The sequence below is a fragment of the Pantherophis guttatus genome, chromosome 6 (assembly GCF_059756535.1).
Source record: "Pantherophis guttatus breed Tessera chromosome 6, ASM5975653v1, whole genome shotgun sequence".
In the NCBI taxonomy this organism is placed as follows: domain Eukaryota; kingdom Metazoa; phylum Chordata; class Lepidosauria; order Squamata; family Colubridae; genus Pantherophis; species Pantherophis guttatus.
The window spans coordinates 19,836,592-19,858,919 of NC_142068.1; the positions used below are offsets into that span (position 1 = coordinate 19,836,592).

Genomic DNA, 22,328 nt, shown 5'->3' on the forward strand with positions numbered 1-22,328 from the left:
CTATGGAGCGGTATATACAGTTAAGTGTTACTGCTATTATTATTCAGAACAAGAATCCAAATGAAAGCATTCCAGACAAACAATTGCACATTAGCAAGGGACAATCCATTATCTGAGTAATTGTTCTATCACCGAAATGCTCTTACAATCAGAAATAGTTTTCCCCCCAAACATTCAGCGGAAATCTACTTTTCCATAATTTTCATCCATTATTAAATAACACTTGGCTCAGATGATGCTTAAAATGAATGGCAAAACTCCAGTTTTGGAAACTGTGATGATGATGAGCCACTATCAGTATGGGTTATTTTCTCATTAATCCGAAAGACTTGCCCCACCCTGCTTTCAGAACGTTAAAATTTGAACTGTCAAGCAATATAATATAATCCCTAAATCCAATTTTAGCGCTAGTCACTTTCTAGCTAATTTCACAATACCTGTAAAGAAAGTCTTTCTTGACTTTCCCTGTAGAAGGAGAGTATACGAATTCATACAGTACTGTTACTCCTTTTGCCTCCCAGTCTCTAGATTCAAACCAGGGGTGGGTTCTAAATTTTTTTACTACCGGGCGTGGGCGTGGCTTATTTTATGGGTATGGCTTGATGGTCATGTGACAATTCTTTAGGGTTTAGCAGAGGTATTGGTGTACCAGGCTTTCAACTGCTTGCAGAGCTGTACCGGTCTACCCATTTGTTCTTGGAGCGTTCCGGTCTACCCATTTGTTTTTGGAGCATTCCGGTCTACCTATTTGTTTTTGGAGTGCACCGGTCTACCCATTTGTTTTTCGAGCACGCTGGTCTACCACCACACTGCCTTTTAACACTGATCAGCTGTAGGGCAGCCCTTTGAAGCCCCGCGGCAAGAGTTTAAACAGTTTTTTTCCTTCTAGCCGATCAGCTGGGACTCGGGAGGCAGTGAATAGATTGGGGGCGGGGCCAAATAAAGTTAAGAATAATGCGGGGGCGGGCAGTTCCTGAACAAAGAGAACCGGTTCTACTACAATGTAGCGGAATAAATACCACTGGCTACATTTGTAGATAAAACTTCGCTCCTGTGTCTTTTTCTCTTTTTCTTCCCTTGGAGACTTGATATTATTGTTGATTGGAAAGAAGTCCCTTTTTTTTTCTTGCTTTTTTTTTAACAAAGCCTGCCTGGGCGGAAACATGGCACTGAGACTCATAAAGTCAGATAAACAAGAAGGGGGGGGATTCCCCCACCAACAACTTAAAGGAACAAGTCTTAACTCTTCAGTCTCAGAAACCTGATTTTAATATAATAGAATTTTTTATAGAGGAGATTGAAAGAAGGGAGGAGATTGTGAATCAGCAACTTGAAAAATTTAAGCAGGAAATTAAAGAATTGGTGAAATCTAAGTTTGATTCTTTGGAGAAAAAATTCTCAAAAGTGGCTAATGGCTTTACAGAATTTATGATACAGTTGGATACAAATACTAATGTACTAGAGTCTAAAATGGAAGAAATTCAAGATAAATTGGACAACAGAATTCAAAAAATTGAAAATGATTTGACAAACACTCAGGATAATAGCTTAGAAGAAAAACCTAAAATGGATGCTGATCAAAAGTATGGTAATGCAGAAAATCTGCAACAGAAGACTGAAAAAGAGATTTTAATGGTACAATACAACTTCACAGAATATGCGATAAGATTAAGAGGATTGCAGGAAAATAATAGAGATGATTTAAGGAAAATATCTTCTGAATTTCTAGCTGGGATTCTAAAGGTTCAACCTGACGAAGTGTTTTGTAGGATTGACAGAGTTTATCGAATCAACTCCTGGATTGCCAAGCAAAGGCAATTGCCTAGAGATGTGGTGATTTATTTTACAGATAAAGAAATTAGGAATAATATCGTGCAAAATTCCTTTAATTCTAATTTGCAATTGTATGGAAGAAAGATTTGGATTTACAAGGAACTCCCACCTAAGATATTGATGGAAAGGAAGAAATTTGGTTTTCTGGTGAATGAGTTAAAAAAGAGAAATATCCCATTCAGGTGGGACGCCCCAGTTGGTATTATATTTAGATACCAAGGAGAAAGATATCAGCTAAATACTGTTGAAAGAGCGGAAGAATTTTATCAAAATAGGTTGAAAATGAATTTAACATCTTCAGGTATAATACAGGATAAGCAGAAGGAGCTGGAAATAAAGGTAAAATATCGAATTACAGAGACTGTACCAGATGAATTGCCTTTGGATTTATTGGATACCCCAGCTGGACTATCTACAAATTTGAGAGAAGTGGCATCTAACCTTAATGTGATGACTTATCAAGGCAAGGATAAGCATGGAAACCAATTAGGGGATATACAAGGGATAAAAAAGAAACATGAGATACAAAAACAAAACCAACAAGACCAATCTACAAAGCAGAATAAAAACCGACCAGATGATACACAATTTGTAGAAAAGAAACCAGGATGGAAACCAAACCCACAAAAAGAAAAGAAAAAAAGAAATAGTGGCATAAAAATAGAAATTTCTAAATCAGGCAACAGTGAAGCCAGTGACTTTAAAATATGAATGATTATGTGTAAACACAGAAGAGGTGACGTATTGGTTAATATCATCCTGAGGATTGTGGCAGATCTCTGCATGGCCGTAATCTGGAGACGTGAAACGAGCCTTAAACTGATGGATTTGAATTATCTATTTTGGAATTTCTTTTTGTGTTGATAAACATATTATATTATCTTGAATCACAAGGCAAGAGAATTATGCTGGGGCATGCAGAAGATCGGGTTGTTACCCACTACGATGATGGGAATTAATAATCCTGATGAAACCCATAATTATTACTATATGGAATATAATTATAATGTCACTCGGGTGGTTGTTTTTACTTTTATATATATAAGAAGATATTTACTACTGATGGGGGCAGATATGATTGAAGATCCCGAATAAACTGTTGCACCAGCAAGCTATGTTACCCGATTATGGATGTTGGTTCTACCAATCCAGTGGAAAGACCTTAAAGAAGATACTATATGGATTATAAATTTAAAGTCATTGTCTTTTCTTTTTTTTTTTTATTTAGATATAATGGAAAATATAGACATATATTTTTAAGTAGTGTGGGCAGTGAATCAAAGATATTAAGAAATGTTGTGTATGGTAATTTTGCATGATAGTGGGTGAATAAGCTAGTTAGTAGATTGATTAGTCTAAGAAAAGGGATTTTTAAGTGATATATTTAGGGGAGTGGAGGAAATGGATAGAGTGGAATAAATGTTAAACTAGATTTTATGGGGAAGGCCGCTTTGAAATGTTATAGTAATATATATAGAAGATTAAATGTTAAAGTAGGACTTATCGTATAGTTTTAAAGTGGAGAAGTTATTCTATAATGTCATAGTATAATGTCTTTTTTTTTTTCCTTTCTTTTCTCTTTTCTGAAATGTATGGATAAAGGGGGATGTTATAATATTAATAATATTTTTAGTAAGTAAAGGTCAATATCTAGAGGAGGGAGTAAGTAATCTGTTATGAATTAGGTTTTTTTTTTGTTATGAAGAAGTCACAGGGGGGGATGGGTGGGGAGGGGGGTTAGGGAGGGGGAGGGAGAGGGGGAAAAAAAGGGGGGGAAATTTGTATTTGAAAACTTTTTCAATAAAAAAAAAAAGAGAACCGGTTCGGTGACGTCATATCGTCACTGCTACCGGCTCGGCCAAAGCGGGTTGAACCGGGAGGAACCCACCACTGATTCAAACCAATTATCGTTCTCTATTGTCCCAACAAAGAACCTGCATAGTTGAGTTGCTAGGGAAAATGTTTGACTGAAAAACTACAACATGAACCCACCACTACTAATTCCAGTAGCAACATTACGCAGAAATAATAACAAGGTCTTTTTACACCAACCATCTTTTTTTTAGAAGGTGTCCTAAGAAAGGCACACATATTAAGGTGGGTTTTCTTTTTTAAAATCCAAGAACATGGGATAGTACAGGAAGTAGGATCACCAACTCAGTAATAATATTTGCACTCTCTGGTTGGATCAGTTGAATAGATCACCAGTTGAGCTGGACAGCTTTCTTCCTTATGCCATCCATCTTGTAAACTTGCAGGATTCTTTGTTTTTGCTATGTATATGTACACATCTTAACTAGACAGTGATGTTTCTCAGTGTTATATATGTATATGTATGTGGGTAGATGCATAATGATTATCTTTTGAGAGCTGAATGCAATGAAATTTCATTTTAATGTATTAGTGTACATTTAAAGTGACAATAAAGTTTTTATTCTATTCTTCTATTCGGTTCTTGGGTTATGCTGTTTCAACAGTTCCCGGATAGCAAGGTCCTGTGCACAGTAACACATGCCCTCATAATCTCCTGGTTGAATTACTGCAATGTGTTCTACATGAAGCTACCTTAAAGAATATTCAGAAGCTATAATTGGTTTAGAACACAGCAGCATGGACAGTTCTGGAGATCCCTCGGTTGACACATGTGACAGTGCTCTTATGTGAGCTGCACTGACCCAATTCAATGTGTTAATCATCCCCTTTAAAGCCCCTTATGGCACCGGTCCAGGGTATCTGAGGGACCACCTTACCCCAATGGGACTAATCTGCCCCACTCGTTCTAGCGGATCCCATTGGATCTCATTGCCCAAAGAATTTCGGCTGGTGGGGTCCAGGAGAAAAGCATTTTCTGCTGTGCCCCACCTTCTGGAATATTCTCCCATCAGAGATGGGATCCGCCCCCACATTCCTGGCCTTCCGGAAGAGCCTAATCATTTGCTTGTGCCACTTGGCCTGGGGCCCTGACATTGGGGAGTGGCTGACAGGATAGAGAAGATTCTCACCTCCAGGCTGCTTGTCACCCATGTCCTTAACTTTTTTTTCTTTTTATTGTAATTTTAACTGGGTTTTTTTTAGCACTTTTTAACTTTTTTATTATATTGTAAGCTGCCCAGAGTCACTATTAGTGAGATGAGTGGCACTGAAATTCAATAAATAAATAAAGAATTTAAAGAATTTATTTATGCCTGCACTGTGCCATCTCTGGATCTAAATTTAACACAGGCAGTGCTGAGCTATGGATGATCTAACAGGCAACAATTAGATCATGATAAGACCTTAAAATGTATAAAGAGAATCTAGAGTGCCATCTTTAATAATGCATTGACTATGTTCACATGGAAACATCCCCATAATTTATCAGAGTGGTGACATGTGCATCGTATCTTAACACTAACGTGTGTGATGTTTCAGAGAAAAAGGATGAAATTCTTTTTACAATGTCACAATGTGTATTTCAACACTTCCACCTCCACCAGTGGATTTCCATGTGCTTATGCACGAACAGTAAACGGTGTTTTTGTAGCCTTCTTAAAATTTTTAATTTTTTGGGCCAAATTTTATATATATTTTTAAATGTTTTAATATTTGTATTCTATGTTTTTTATCTTGGCTGTACACCGCCCTGAGTCCTCAGGGAGAAGGGCGGTATATAAATTCGAAATTAAATTAAATTAAATTAAATTAAAATGATATATTTGTGTCAGTGGTAGGTTTCAAACATTTTTACTACCGGTTCTGTGGGTGTGGCTTGGTGAGCATGGCATGGCTTGGTGGGCATGGCAGGGGAAGGATACTATAAAATCTCCATTCCCACCCTACTCCAGGGGAAGGATACTGCAAAATCCCCATTCCCTCCCCATCAGCTGGGATTTGGGAGGCAGAGAATAGATGGGGGCAGGGCCAGTCAGAATTTTTTCTACCGGTTCTCCAAACTACTCAAAATTTCCGCTACCGGTTCTCCAGAACTGGTCAGAACCTACTGAAATCCACCTCTGATTTGTGTGATCACTTCATGAATAAAACTAATTTATTTCAGTGGTGTTAGGATGGAACAAGAAATATACACTTGCTGAAATATAGGTAATTTTTATCAAACCTTTTTGCCTTAATCTTATTTTTTACCAACATTATAAGAAGATTAATCATCTTTTGTTTCTTCTTGCCATTCAAGAATAAATTTACTACTTAAAAAGGACAAGAAGTTAAAAATAATGGATACAAATAATTTTAAAAATATTAAAATTCTCTACTTTAACCCAAGGCTGCAGATCTACTACAGCTGGCAAGAAACTACATCAATGCTTGTGTGGTCTCTCCAGGCTTGGCTCTTTACTCTTCCATGTAAATCTGATTAGAAATATTTTTTTTAATTGCAGCCACGAAGGGGCACAATTTGCATTTGGAGAATCCTTGCAAATAGAGTTGGTTCATAGCGGTGGTGGGTTTCAAAAGATTTTACTACTGGTTCTGTGGGTGTGGCTTGGTGGGCAAGGCTTGGTGGGCATGGCAGGAGAAGGATACTGTAAAATCTCCATTCTGTCGTCCCCACTCCAGGGAAAGGTTACTGCAAAATTCCCATTTCCTCCCAATCAGCTGGGACTTGGGAGGCAGAGAATAGACGGGGGTGGGAATTTTTACTACCGGTTCTCTGAATTAATTAAAATTTCCACTACCGATTCTCCAAACTGATAAGAACCTGCTGAAACCTACCTCTGGTTTATGGGTTCATATAGAATGCAATCACTGTGCAATGAAGGCAGAAAACATCTCTGTCATTGAAAACCATTAATTCTCCCCACTCTTTCAACATAGCCAGGGCCAGATTTTCCTATAGGCTAACTAGGCTTCAGCCTAGGGCCTCAAGATCAAGAGGGGCCTACATTCAAATTGTTAGCAAAATTAAAATTACACTTTCACTATAGGTGAAAGGGCCTCATAAGTGGAATAGCCTAGGGCCTCTTTTCATCTAAATCCGGCCCTGAACATAGCCCAGGATAATGAATGATGCAGCTGGTACCATTATTATGTCCCATGGATGAAGGAAAGTGAATATGTTTGTCCAGTGCTTTGAGCCTTTTGAAAGAATACCTAAACAGGAAGTACCTGTCCAATCTGGACAAGTTAGAAATATGAAATGGGAAGCTTTCTGCCAACACTATAGTTTGTAAATGGAGTGCTTGCCTGCTTTGTGAACCCACCCCATGCATTACTACCAGCTGTACTTTAAACTTTCTTCCTTCTACTACTTACTGTATGTTCTGAGACTCACATGGCCAACTTACCAACTCTTTTCCCCTGCGGTTCCTAGTTACCTATACAGTATACAGGGGTGGGCTTCAAAATTTTTAGCAAGGGGTTCTCTACCTGGTTGCTGGGTGGGTGTGGCCATGGTGGACATGGCCTAGTCAGCCTCCTGCACCATGGTGGGGTTGGGGGTGTTTTTTGCCCTCCCTGGGCTCCGGAGGCTTTTGTCGAGCCTCTGTGAGGGCGAAAACTGCCTCCCCAAGCTCCGGATGCCAGAACTTCCGAGGCCAGTTTCTCGCCCTCTCGGAGCCTCCGTGCGCACCTTGCACTTACCTGCATCCAAAACGGGCCGTGTGGGGACTCCTGGGGTGGGCGGGGCCAGCCAGGAATGGGATTTGGGGGTTCTCCAAACTGCACAGAATCTTAGCTAGAGGTTCTCCCGAACCCATGTGAACCTCCAGCATCCCACCCCTGCATATATACATCCATTTAGCTCTTCCATATTTTAACTACAGATTAAGTTGTACAAATTTCGTATTCCATATCCCTGATAGTTTCTGCTCATCCTGCTACATTTGGCAGGATGGTTATGCTCCAGGTCCTCTCAGTGAAATAATGTCAATTAGTGGGACTTTGGAAGTGTGCCTTCTCTGTCATGACAACTGCCTAATGGAACAGTCTTTCTATGAATATATGTTGGCCTTCAAGAAAGTGGTGTGAAGACCTGGTTCTTTTTTCCTCAAGGCACTGAGACCAGGATGTTGATGGAGCTGATACAGGGTGGCTAGTGGGTGAAAGTGAGTTTTTTGGGGGCCTAAGTGTTATTGATTTATATGTTTGGAGGTGGTGGTTTTACTGCATTGTGTTTTTATTCTGTTTGTCTCCCAGAGTTCCTTCTAGTAGATGTTTCTCCTTTAAAACTAGACATGTTTGTTTAATAAATTATTAAACAAAACAACCATTTCTTCTTTCACTTTTCCAACTTTTTCAATATTATTGGATAGCTTCTGTCATTAATTTAAAAGAGAATCTGGTAAGAGCCAGATAGAGATCTAACAGTATTATTCCGCTCCCAAGCCCTGAAGTCTTTGTGTGGGTATGTTAGGTGCCACAGGAATCTTCAACGCTCTTCAACAGAAAAACAAGATTCTCCCAGTGTTTCTTTTTAACAGGATTTATTGAAAGAGGATAAGAAAAAAATACAGAAATCTGGTTCTTTACAGTCTTTTATTCAGGGCTTGTGTGAAGTGGTACACGTTTTCTTAACCAGTAAATGATTCCTGGGGTGTCAGCAAGTGAATCTTTCTCAGGCTCTGAACAAGGTCACTGAATCAAATAAAACACTAAAATACTGTTCTTATTCTTATCTTTTAGCAATGCTGCATGATTTGTAACACTGCATAAAACTTGAAAGGAGCATTTTGGAATTCCTACTCATATCTGATTTCTTAGAAAAACGAGTCCTCATTTTAAGAGACTAATTGGGAGAAGGTATGCCTTGAATCAAAGAGCAGAAATGTATATCATTTGTCTGATGATGTTATCATACTAGCTGCAAAGAATAGCTGTTTGCATCTTGGTGTAATGGAAATGATGCAAAAGAAAGCAGGAAATATGTCTCCATCTCTGAAGCCTTTTGCAATACAATAATGTTTTATTGAAATATTGAAAATACACCTTTGGAATTTGACCCATACTTATTTAAACAACTGTAAAACCTGGAAACTGCCTATACTGCTTTTATACCAAGTAACAATTACAACTGCACAGCTGTATATTTGAAATTGCTAAGGCAAATTAGAATAAAACAGCATGTACTTAGAAAAAGAGGAAGGGCTTGGGCTGAGCCCTTTAATCATTCTATTGGAACTTTCAAGAGTGTTCAAAGTGTACTAGATGAAAAATAATTCTGTTTCACAATTTTGGAAATGCATTTCTATCCACTCCTCCTCCTTCTCATCCTCATTATTTCCATCAAGGTTTTATATCTTTTTCCTCCATCCAAATATTCAAAATATTAAATGTATAAATAGATCCTTTTATGCAATTTCCACAGGTATTACCGTATATAAAATTAATTGTACCAATAAAAGAGACTATAGCTCAAGGTTGAAATGTGGAGTCTTTGGTACTCTCTGAACTTGGTTGTTTTCTTGCAGATATTTCCCAAAGTAGGTAACATTATCAGTGCAAGAAAACAACCAAGCTCAGAAAGAACCAAAGACCCATCAAAATCAATTGTGCAGTAGTTTTTTTTTTTTTTCTGGGGTTGTTTTCATGCTCTTTTTTAAAAACATAAATACATTTTTCATTCATTTGCATGAAACATCAAAACATTTGCGTTGTATGTGCTATCTCCTTACTGCTGTCTGTCATAATTCTTAGTCATGCATGATGGTTAGCTCTTGAATGGTTAAGCATAACAGAGCCTCGGTGCTGCAGCGGACTAAAGTGCTGTTAAGTGCTAGCACTTACAGTAGCTGCCAGCTGCCTGCAATTAGTGCAAGTTCGAATCTCACCAGGCTCAAGGTTGACTCAGCCTTCCATCCTTTCGAGGTAGGTAAATTGAGGACCCAGATTGTGGGGGCAATAAGCCAACTTTGTTTGGAACAACACTGCTTGGGGGGGGGGCAAAAGCCCTAATAAGCAGGTATATACAAAAAAAAAAAAAGTATGCAGGCTATTGCTATTGTAAGCCGCCCTGAGTCTACGGAGAAGGGCGGCATATAAATTGGACTAATAATAAATAACATACTGTAAATATGGATCAGGTAGTGATTCCTGTGGATATTAACAAGATTCTGGAACCATGGTTATTTAACTTCCAGTTATTGTTAACTGGAAGTGAAAGGAACTCTCTGCTGTTATCGTCATAACCAGATAAATGTTACTAACCACGGTTAACCTGTATGCATTCACACTATTCAACATAATTGGCATTTGCTTTATATCAAACAACTTTTTTCACAATTCTATTGTGCTCTTCAAAACACTCCTGAAAATCAAACTCTTCACAAGATTTCATTTGCCTGGAATCATCTATGTGCAAGTTGGCCAGCTATATAAATTTGTTTGGTAAATAAAAAAATAAAAAAATAAATAAACAGACATATAATTCCATCCTCCATACTGCTTACCAACTCAGATGAAATTACAAGTCTATGCAAATAAACTTTTCACATTCAATCTTTTCTTATCTGACCTTTATTAGTTCTTTCCCTGTTGCCTACCTTTAAGACAACTTAGCAAACTACCTTGTATTTTGACTCATACAGTAATGCAGAAAGGCAAAAAAAGACAGCCCATCAACATCTGGTGCTGCAGTGGTTAGAATGCAGTACCACAGGATACTTCTGCTGACTGCCAGCTGCCAGCAATTCAGCAGTTCAATTCTCACCGGCTCAAGGTTGACTCAGCCTTCCATCCTTCCGAGGTAGGTAAAATGAGGACCCACATGATTGGGGACAATAGGCTGACTCTATAAACCACTTAGAGAGGGCTTTAAAGCACTGTGAAGTGATATATAAGTCTAAGTGCTATAGTGCTCTTCTGTGACTCCCCAATATGGGTAGAACTAAATATTTTTGGCACTTTTGGTTTGGAAGAAACAAGTTTAAGGAGCGAAATGGATACAAAATCTTAAATCTTTTCATCACTCAAACCTCTGATTCTCCCCTCCCTTGCCATCACTTTGGGGGTTCAGTCCATGATGAGCCGATGTGGCCATCAAGTTGATATACATTCTTTCTACAGGGTATTTTGATAGCTATTTGGGGACACTACATTTCATAGAAGGCAAGTTTGCAACCCATATACAAAGGGACATAAGGACTTGGTTATTTTCCAGGGCTTGTTTCTTCCAGCGATGGGGCATCTTAATATTCTTAAAGGTTATGCCCATTTGAAAGCCAACATTATAGATTTGGTGAATGCCCAGCCTCCCAATTGCCTCAGTTTTTTTGCAAATGTGGTTGGAAAGGGTTTTCTAGGAAAATAAGAGGAGCTGCATAATTATTGTCCTTCCAGTTGAAGAACACCTGCATTGAAGGTAAGTTTTGAACAGTATTCATCAGGAGGATATGTAAAAATGTCTAGAGATCAGCTTTCTATTAGTGTCAGGCCTTCCTGGCCCCTACCTTCAAAGATAGATGTAAAGAAAGGACCGCAAGCAAAATGCTGGCAATCTAACCGATGGATATTGCCTCTCCCATCCCTGTTAGCTTTTCTAAGCTCCACAAGGCTACAAAATTACTGTGCAGGAAAACAGATTTAGGTCAGCAACCCTGAATATAAAGCACTCGCAATATTGGCAACAGCAAGAAAGCAATTGCCTGTGAATTCTTGGTGAACCTAAAGTAATTAGATTTACAAAAAAAAAAAGTGGGGGGAGCTAGAAATAAGTTCTCTGTAAAAAGGCAAACTCCAAATATTATTTCCATTATTTTTCTATACATCCCAAACTGAAGAATGCTATCAAAGCATTTCACATCCACGGAAAGAAATGGAAGCCACTTTCATCAAGGCGACCGGAGAGATAGAGAGAGGAGAAAGCTTGATTTTTAAACTCTGGTTTGGGAACGCAGCCAACACAATGGCTTTTAGAAAACTTGGGAAAAGAATGAAAAAGGGGGAAATTTCAAACTGCGATCCCCCCTCAAATTGAGACATCACTGAGACCAGATATGTTTTGTTTTTTTTTAAAGAAGGAGGGGATATCCCTGCTTTTATGCTACTGCAGGAAATGTAAAACATATCCCCTTACCCGATACGCTAAGTGGCTGTTTACGTTAACTCAAAACTAAAAGGTCGTATCAAAGCAAATGGAATATACAGTATATGCATGCAAGCCACACAAAAGGCAGGGGGGGAAATGTAACCATTGTTATTTGCCACCTCTCTAGGGAAATCTGTATTCCCGTTAATACTTGTTCAGTGAGCCATTCTATCAAATGACAGCTTTTTTTAAAAAAAAAAAAAGGAAAGAAAACACTCTAATGCAGGTTGCTTGAAAAGTTACTAGCATTATCCATTTTCCAGCAGCTGTTGCTAAAACCACAGGGTTGCCAGCTCCTAATTAGATCCAGATGCCCCTACCGAGAGCTCATTCTTGATGGGAGCAGGGCTACTGAGTGGTTGATGATGGGTCTTTCGCCTGACTTTTAGACAGACAGTGTAATTAACTTTGCTGCCCCTCTTAGCGCAACTCTCTAGCAGAGCTGAAAAGGTGCTCGAATGCCTACAAACTATTATGTATGCACTGGAAATGAAATTATTCCTCCCGAAAACTCAGGAAAAAGGGGATTGGCAGATCACATGGAGAAGACAAGAAAAGGTGAGGAGGCTGGTTAATTCCTTCTGCTTTGCATGCAAACCCCTTGGTGTTTACCTTTGGCTGGTGGCAGGTGGAAAATAGCTAGCTATGCAACCTGTTCCCTATTCAGGAGAAGTTTCGTGTCTCTCTGAACTTAGGAATGCCTCGCAAAAGGTATTGTCATAAGAAAATTCCAATAGGAAACAAAGACAACACCACAAGCAATAATTCTTACTTTAAGATCAGAGGTTTGTTGTTTCTAATAGTTTGGAACATTAGAAATGAATAGATATAAAAAATATAATAGCACTAATACACTTGTATTAACAAGCCATTGCAATGGGGTCCAATGACATATAGCAAGTCCTACAAGGACTGCTATAAATTAAAGGGCCCCAAGCTGATCTCTAATCTTATCCTTTATACTCTTCTTCTAACACTTCACAACTTCACTGTCATTTTCTGTAAACACCTGTGTACATTACTTTCAGTTCCTCATTTCCAACAGTTTCATTCTTCCCATTTTAAATGTATCCATACAAGTGCATACTTTGCAAAAACATGTTTCACAGTTAACAACGGCTCAGCAGGATTACAAATAGTTCTGGTACATTTTGAAACCATCCTAGCTGAAAACTTTGGTTCATAGAATAGAATAGAATTCTTTATTGGCCAAGTGTGGTTGGACACACAAGGAATTTGTCTTGGTGCATACGCTCTCAGTGTACATAAAAGAAAAGATACATTCATCAAGAATCATAAGGTACAACACTTAATGATAGTCATAGGGAACAAATAAACAATCAAATCATATTAGGAAACAGTCAATATAAATCTTAAGGATACCAGCAACAAGGTTACAGTTCATACAGTCATAAGTGAGAGGAGATGGGTGACAGGAACGATGAGAAAATTAATAGTAAGGCAGACTCTTTCTTCTGGGGCCTGCTATCATCCATAGGACTTATTGAATCTAATAGATCAATAGGCTATATTTTTTTATTCTCACAGTATCAAAGTGCTTTCTCTAGACTTTGTGCAAGCATGAAGGACTATCTGGGGCTTCCTGGCCCCTCTCAGAATATGACTTCCCTATTTTTTTTTTCTGTTGTAAAGCTATTCTGGGATGGTGTTTCAAAAAGCAAGCAAGCGGATCAATATCAACATGATTTGCTTTTCAGATGAAAGGATATGGAGGACAATTTATGGACAGTAGAAACTCATTAATATTGAACTACAGTCCTCATAACTATCAATCCTAGGCCAGGTTGGTGGGAATTATAGTTGAAACTCAACACATTTGGAAGGTGCCAAGCTAACTCCATGGAGCTGGGCTATTCCACAGAATACAGAAAGGTTTTATTCCCTACAACATGTACAACCATCACAGGAAGCAAAAAGTAAAGATGAGGGAAGCTCCAACCAAGAACTAGATATTCATTCATGAATTTTGAATAATATTGTTCTCTTCAAGGGAGAAGCTTAGATAAAATCCTGAGAATATTCATTCTCTGATAATCTGCAGCTCAACTCATAAACAAACCACTTTATGGCTTAGTGAACATAAACATGATTATGTAGGCTGGATGGACCGACTACTCTGACTTGTAAGAAAGCAGAGTTTTGAAGGTTATAACCATTCATTTAGTGACCGTTCAAAATTACAATGTACTAAAAAAAAGTGACTTATAACCATTCCTCACACTTATGTCTATTTTGGTCATGTGACCAAAATTCAGATGCTTGGCATTTCATATATATTTATGACAGATGAAATATCCTGAGGTCATATGATCGGCTTTTGTGACCCTCTGACAAGAAAGGTCAATGGGGAAATCAGATTCATTTAACAACTGTGTTACTAACTTAACAACTGCAGTGATTCACTTAACAACTGTGGCAAGAAAGGTCATAAAATGGGGCAAAGCTCAGGTAACAATTGTCTTGCCTAGAAATGGAGATTTTGGGCTCAATTGTAGATGTAAGTTGAGCACCACCTGTATACCTTGATGGGAAACAGGAAAGTTCTGTCTCTGTAAATTCACCTCAATAGAACCTTCCCCTCAGGCTAGTGTTGTGTTATGCATAGATCCTCTTTTCTGCACATGTCTTCGGTACAGCTATTTCACCTGTAGTTTAGAATTTCTCCTAGCCCCCGGTTCATCTTTTGCCACATTTTCTCTTCCCCATTTCCCCAAATCATCTGTGCACCCCACTCACTGATGAAGAATGCATTTATTTCTGCTTAGACCCCCACTTCTCCTAGTTGGCAAAGTAAACAACCTCTTGCGTTGCAGGCATTAAGAATGCATTTGTTCTCAACTGGTTATTCTTGAGAGCATTTACTGTTGTCACATCCATTTGGCAGTTTGCAGTTCTCCTGCTCATCTATCCGTCGCTCAGCACTAATAGCTTTAAAGTTCAGGTACTCCAGGGCAGTTTGTCAAGATGTATGGATTAATGTCTTGACACATCTGTTCAGGAAGCAGACAATGATTTTTCAATCTGCACTTTACAGTTTTCATTCCCTCTGCCTATTTTTTTTTTAAGCGGACCCCAGAAAGAGGAGATAATAGTGCATTGGTGTGCATTGGTTACATCAGGGAAGGAGGAATGTTCTGGAAGTGCTCTTCTGCTAAGAATTTTATATCAGGGTACATGATGCTACCGATTTGGGGCGGTTCGCCCAAACCGGTAGTGAAAATGCTACTGGTTCACCTGAACCAGTAGTAAAAAAATGCTTTAAAAAGTAAAAAAAAAGTTCCAACGATCGCGCGGCACAGCTGATCCTCAGGATTTTTTTGTACTTTTTTAAAGCATTTTTTTACTACCAGTTCAAGCAATAGGTAGTAAAAAAAAATGCTTTAAAAAAGTAAAAAAAAGGTTCTGACAATCAGCTGTGACAATCAGCTGTGCTGCATGATGGGTGGAACTTTTTTTTTTTTACTTTTTAAAGCATTTTTTTAGTACCTATTGCCCGAACTGGTATTTTTGTGTAAAGTGTGATAGTTTGTTTTTGAGCTCTCTGTGACTTTGTGAGGTTCCTGCTTGTTGCAGGGGCCATTTTGTGTGAAGTCCAACTGCTTTTGCATTGTGTGTGAGTCAGTTGTGTAGCTTTTGTGTTATTTTTGTGTAAAGTGTGATAGTTGGTTTTCCCGGTCACATGATCACCAAGCCACACCCACCAGTCACATGACCACCAAGCAATGACCACCGAGTCACATGACCACCAAACCACACCCACAGAACCGGTAGGGAATTTTTTTGAATTCTACCACTGGTACAGAGTCATAGGTATCATGACCATAATTCCTAAAAATCAAACACCAGGCATTCAAGAAACCTTGAAAGTTTTTCCCATTATGCATTGACATAAAGGTAAAGGTTTCCCCTGTCCAGTTGTGTCTGGCTCTAGAGGGTGGTGCTCATCTCTGTTTCTTAACTGAGGGACCCAGAATTGCGCAAAAGCATTTCCGTGATCACGTGGCCAGCATTATTATATGCCAAGGCGCACGGAACATTATTACCTTCCCACCAAAGTGATACCTGTTTATCTACTTGCATTTTCATGCTTTCAAACTGGTAGGTGGACAGGAGATAGAGCAGGTAACAGGAGTTCACCCCATCATGTAGTATTCGGGTCGCAAACTTGGGCTGTCAGCTTTCCTCCTGACAAACTCAGCATCTTTAATCGCTGAGCCATCATGCCCCTGCATTTGACATTGTAAAACATCAAACTTTCAATCAATAAAATCTTTATCTGTTCTATCATCTTTGCAAGCTAATGTTCTGACTAAAAAAGGAGGACCTAAAAATAATGTGATGTTTACAGTCAAGGTGATTAGGGTTGGACCAGGAGACTCAGAGTTAAATTGCCACCCACTTAGGAAATTTACAAGATAACATAAGGCCAGTAAAAATTTCTCTATCTAACCTGAATCACAAACTTATTATGAGGTTAAATTTGGATATGTGTATGGATAATCAGGAGCCCTGGTGGCGCAATGGTTAAAGTGCAGTATTGTAGAGGCTAACTCTGTCCACTGTCAGGAGTTCAATCCTCACCAGCTCAAGGCTGATTCAGCCTTCCATCCTTCCAAGCTCAGTACAATGAGGATCCAGATTGTTGGGGGCAATATGCAGACATTGTAAACCGCTCAGAGAGTGCTGCCAAGCACTATGGAGTAGTATATAAGTCTAAGTGCTATTGCTATTGGTGTATCTTCTTTAAAGAATGATGAAAGTTAATGTGGTAATAATGACTAGTTCACATCTGACAGGAATGTGTTTAACACTTCATGCTTAAGTGTCACACAGCCAGAAAGTTAGTTATTCCTCAAAAATATACATTACTTGTCCATACACATTACTGAATATAATTATAAAAATAAGACAGCTATTATACCAGGGAAGTACTATTTAGCGTGGATCTGTTTGGCAAAATTGTCAACAATATGTGCACATTTGCACATACTAAAAAATACATATGAATACTTTACAAAAAAAAAATCTGTTCCAGGAATAGGAGAAAGCCCAATTAAGAAATGGAAAACTGTAAAACTAAAAGAATTCTAAACTGAGAGGTTGCCTAGCTTTAAGTAGAGGTAAGGTCGACATACAAATTCTTGTCAATGTTCAGAATTGTTTCGATAATACTCTAATCATTTTGCTTCTGGGGAAAAAACATCCTTCTGAGCTTCTGCCAGGCATTCATTACACACAAACAGCCCTACACCTTAGCAAATGTTTTGCGCCCCACATTCAAGAATAAATTGACATTCTTACCCAGTTGCTAGCATCACTGAACTTTTTTTTTTAAAGGTCATTATAATCATAAGCAACCTAACAAAGGTATTTCCTAGTGATTGTCTCTTTCAAAAGAGACAATTTCGGAAGAAAAATTGAGAAGCGAAACCTATACTGGGGTTAGTGAGGGTGAAGTTGAAAACATAAACTCTTCCATCTTTGTTGTCATACGAAAAAGCAATTCCCTTTACTATAACAACATGAAGATACCTCTCCAGTCAGCAATGGTTCAGGTCAGAAGTGTCAAAATATGTTGGAATGCCTCATGAAGAATTTAATCTGCCTGAAAGTTTGAAAGAGAAAATACAGTGAGGGAAATGTGAGCTTCCTGCTAAAGACTTTGATTATGAGCCAATTATTATTGTGGATGAGATGAGGACTCATTAAGTAGGGAAAAAAAGTAAGGACTTCTGGAAATCGCTTTTGTTTTCATATGCATAATATTTGTTAACTACAATTAACAGACAGTCAAACACTGCTACAGACAGGAGCTGAAGCTCATTTTTATTATTAAAGAAATTTAAAAACTATTAAAGTGGCGGGTTTTTTTATAAGCATAGACTAGTCATAAGTAACAGCTAATCTTTTTTTTTTAAAGTCTTATATCTTAAAAGGAAGGCCAGAAAGTTGAATAGACAAATTAAGTTTGCTTAATATGATGTGCATCAGACAGCTTTTGCAAATCCAATTTCATAGTCATTTCTGGAACCTTTATATGGAAAGCCCTTTGCCCAATAGCTGAAATATTTAGATAAATGGTGACTGCATGCACACATAGGACAAGTTACTAAATGGCAGCTCGTTTTCACGAACATGCAAGGGGAGTCAAGTCCAATGGAGATCATGACCATGTAATTGAAGTCCCACCCCTATGTTCATGCATTACGTGATCTCTGATCATGTAGTCATAACCATGATCTCAACTCTGCAGCCCCTTTATTTAATTATTAGGTCATATTGATCAGCTAACCAAGCAAACATTATCTTGAACTCCCGTTTTGAAGCTAAAATCTTCATGGAGAAATTCTGATCTTTTCCTTTATTCTGAATAGTCAAATTAAAAACATATAAAATTGTTTGAAGAATGACATACTTATTACCAAAATATGTTTTGATGCAAACAAAAGCTGGATTGTAGTTGTTAGCTTTTTTCATTCTTTTTTTTAGAAAGTCAGAACTTAACAAAGGCTAAACATTTAATTTCTATTTTTAATGAAGCTTGTGGTCAGCTTTTCCTAACAGTTTTCTTTCAATCCCTTTTGTATTATGGCTGTTAGGAAAAGTAAACCATGCATGATGAACAGGGGTGGGTTCTAAAATTTTTTACTACCGGTTCTGTGGGCGTGGCTTATTTTGTGGGTGTGGCTTGGAGGTCATGTGACTAGGTGGGCGTGGCTAGCTGGTCAGAGTCATTTCTGGAAGGTCCTCGCACTTACGACCAGTCCTCGCATTTACGACCCGACTCATTTGTTTGCTTTTAACACTGATCAGCTGTAGGACGGCCCTTTGAAGCCCCGCTGCAAGAGTTTAAACAGTTTTTTTCCCTCTAGTCATCAGCTGGGACTCAGGAGGCAGCAATAGATTGGGGGTGGGACCAAATAAAAGGTAAGAATAACGTGGGTGGGGGGGAGGGCGGGGGGAGAACCGGTTCGGTGACGTCATATCATCACCGCTACTGGCTCGGCCGAACCGGACCGAACCGGGAGGAACCCACCACTGATGATGAAGTGCAAATTTGTAAAGGGGTCTGTATTTCTGGCCACTGTTCCATAAAACCCAATTTGAAAAATTATAACCATACTAACACCTCACAACCAAGAAACATCTGCAGGTTTGCAAAACAAATTGTAAATATCTTATGGAGTCATTTGGATAGCTTCCCAATTGCAAAAGAACTGCTCTTTATCACAAATTGTTGATATCCCTGGGCTGTCAATAGAGCCACAGCATAATGCATTAATAACATGTCTTCTTTTCGAAAAGCCACTTGCCAGTTTTCTTCCAATATGCTGGCGTGGAAGGTAACAAGCAAAAAACTACTTAGGAGACAGAGACCTAGAGACAGACATAGACATATATATATTGATTTATAGAGCCGCACATCTCCTGGCAGTGACTTTGGGCAGAATACAAAGATTAAATGATTCCCAAGAACATGTAACTCACGATGTCCTGGCTAAAACAACAACCCACACCCACCCACCCACCCACCTATAACCACAACATTAGCATTACTCACCTGTTCTCAACTTAACTAACTTAAACTTTTTTTTACTGTCATTTTTTTGCTGTGACCACACTGGCCCACATTAAAAATGAAATTTCATTGCCTGCTCTCAAGAGAAAGTATATATCTACCCATACACATACACACACACACACATATGGAAAAGGTTCCCCCTCGCACATATGTGCTAGTCGTTCCCAACTCTAAGGGGCGGTGCTCAACTCCATTTCAAAGCCGAAGAGCCAGCGCTGTCCGAAGACATGTCCATGGTCATGTGGCCGGCATGACTAACCACCAAAGGCACATGCAACGCTGTTACCTTCCCAAAGGTGGTCCCTATTTTTTCTACTTGCATTTTTTTATATGCTTTTGAACTGCTAGGTCGGCAGAAGCTGAGACAAGTAACGGGAGCTCGCCCCATTACGCGGCACTAGGGATTCGAACCGCTGAACTGCCGACCTTTCGACTGACAAGCTCAGTGTCTTAGTCACTGAGCCACCGCATCCCTTTTCACACACACACACACACACACACACACACACACACACACACACACATATATTGAGCCTGAGTGGCGCAGCAGACTAATGCTACTGTTAAAAGGTAGTATTTAGCTTCCAGCTGCCTGCAATTACTGCGAGTTTAATTCTCACCAGGCTCAAGGTTGACTCAGCCTTCCATCCTTTCTAAGGTAGGTTAAATGAGGACCCAGTTTGTGGGGGCAATAAGCTGACTTTGTATAAAATATACAAAAGTATGAAGGCTATTGCTTAATGCATTGTAAGCTGCCCTGAGTCTCCAGAGAAGGGCGGCATATAAATCAAAATCAAAAATCAAAAATAATATATATATATATACTGTCACTGTCCATACATAATGAAAAGAGGAAAATTGAGAGTTCACAAGGTTGATGCCATATGGATCAAAACTGTGCCTCCTCCCAGAAGGTAACAAGGAAAACAAGTTGTGAAGAGGATGTGTATTATTCCAGACAATCTTGCAGACTCTGCTACCCTGCGAACTAGCATCGCTTATATGCTATTCTCCCTGCCCCAATGCCTGGGGACATAGCTCAGAGCCATCCGGATCTTGGAGGAGGAGGGGGAGGGAAATGCTGTTCCACAGACATGCACAGTCACATAGAAGACATTATTTGATGGAAGAGACCTGAGCATGAACTTCTGCTGATGGGATGGGAAGAATCAAGAGGAAGCAGTGGTCATAACAACAACCTGGTCCTATGTCACATAGGACTTTCAGTTAACCATAGGAGTAACTAGTCCCTTGAATCAGACATGGAAGCCTATTGAGAACCAGTATAAAATATTAGAACTGAAAGAAATAGATACTTATGACATCTGTAAGAATACCAAAGCAGAAACATTTGTCTTAATACCTAAAAACTGCACCATAAATAATCACTGTGAATTCAGTTTATTTTGGTTCATTTTATACTCTGCCTTTCCTCCAAGTGCTCAAAAGTAGCTTATATCATATCTTGCTTCATTTTATCCCTTATGTGAGGTAGCTTGGGCTGGCAAACCTAAAACACAATGTTATACATCCCACCCACCCACCCACTCCATAGGTAAATCAGTATCTACAGGAATTAAGCTAGTAATTGTCCCTTGAGGAGAGGAAACAAGCTGAGGATTCTGGGAGTTGCAATCTCACATATCTGAAGAACATTAGGCTGGAGAAGTCTGTTCCAAACTTTCAGCCATTTATCCACTCGTCACTCTCTCAATAACAGGTGTAGTGGCACGTAACAGAAGCTAATGACTGAATTCCATGCCAGGTCCTCAAGTGCACAGATCACTATGGTAAAACACCTCTCAAAAGCACAAGCCTACAAATGGTAGACTAAATAGCACTGCTTTCAATGGCATCTCATCAACCCTCTAATCAACTCCCCATGGAGCTCATTTCTGATTCCCAAACCTACCCTTATTCTTTCCTATATTACAGCAACTGCCATTTAACCCTTCTCAAAATGCCAAATGCTTTGGAGACCCTAGGAAAGACCTTTACGCTCAAGGTGTTTTTAAGGAAATTGCTGTACTCATGAAGTTTCCAAACTGCTGAGTTTTTTCCCACCTCTGAATTTTCTGCTGAAGTGGACACTCTGCATTCATCACTAGAACCCCAATTTTGTTCAGCGCCTCCAACCTGCTGATATGTATTTGCTATTCTACTAATTATTGGTTGCAGGAAGACTTCTATCAAACTTTTTTTGCTCACCATTCCATATTACAATTTAGTCTTTAAATTATACAAAAACCATTCTAAAGTTGCACTAGAGAACAGCCTATCATAAAATGAATAGTGTCTGATATTTTCTTTGCTCACTGTTGAGTTCCAGGGCATCAAACTGACTACCTATCAATCTTAGCACTTGGTTCCAGCTGATTTTTTAAAAAAGTTATTCTTATTCTTCATCTTATATCAGATTATTCTGTTTAATTAAAACTAGACTAAGAGATATCTCCTTGACTTTAGTCTGACATAACTAGTTTATATAGGTCCCCTAATAAAAGATTTTATCCAAATGACATCAAGCTTTTGGATAAGATTTTTTAGTTGGCACTTGAGATATTCTTTCCATAATTTTTCCTTGGTCCCTAATAATTACTGAGGTTTCACGGGAAAATGCCAAAATTATTTACAAGAATGCTAATACTGAGCCTTGTTTATTAGAGCAGTGAAACACTTTTTGCTATATGTGATGCTTCGAGTGTGAACTTCTGTGAAATGTCCTATTTTGAGGGCAAAACTACTCTTTCAAGTACAAAATGGGCTGTTTTGTGCATCTTGGAATGCTTGCAATGTCTTGAAAAAACTGTTTTGTGTATCCTTATGTTTTGTGCCTTTATCTTTGCCTGTAGTAGATCAAGACCAAAATCATGC

At 38.8% G+C, this 22,328-nt stretch overlaps 1 long non-coding RNA gene across 18 annotated transcripts in view; it reads right to left on the reverse strand.

Moving 5' to 3' along the window:
• Positions 1-22,328, reverse strand: part of LOC117678212 (uncharacterized) — a 243,370-nt gene that overhangs the window by 201,507 nt on the left and 19,535 nt on the right. For 2 of the 18 annotated variants that reach the window (XR_015728445.1, XR_009620485.2), the window contains exon 2: positions 17,405-17,477. The exons of the other annotated variants lie outside the window; for them this stretch is intronic. This is a non-coding gene — a long non-coding RNA (uncharacterized LOC117678212). The remainder of the gene's footprint in view (positions 1-17,404; positions 17,478-22,328) is intronic. 18 annotated transcript variants of the gene reach the window in all.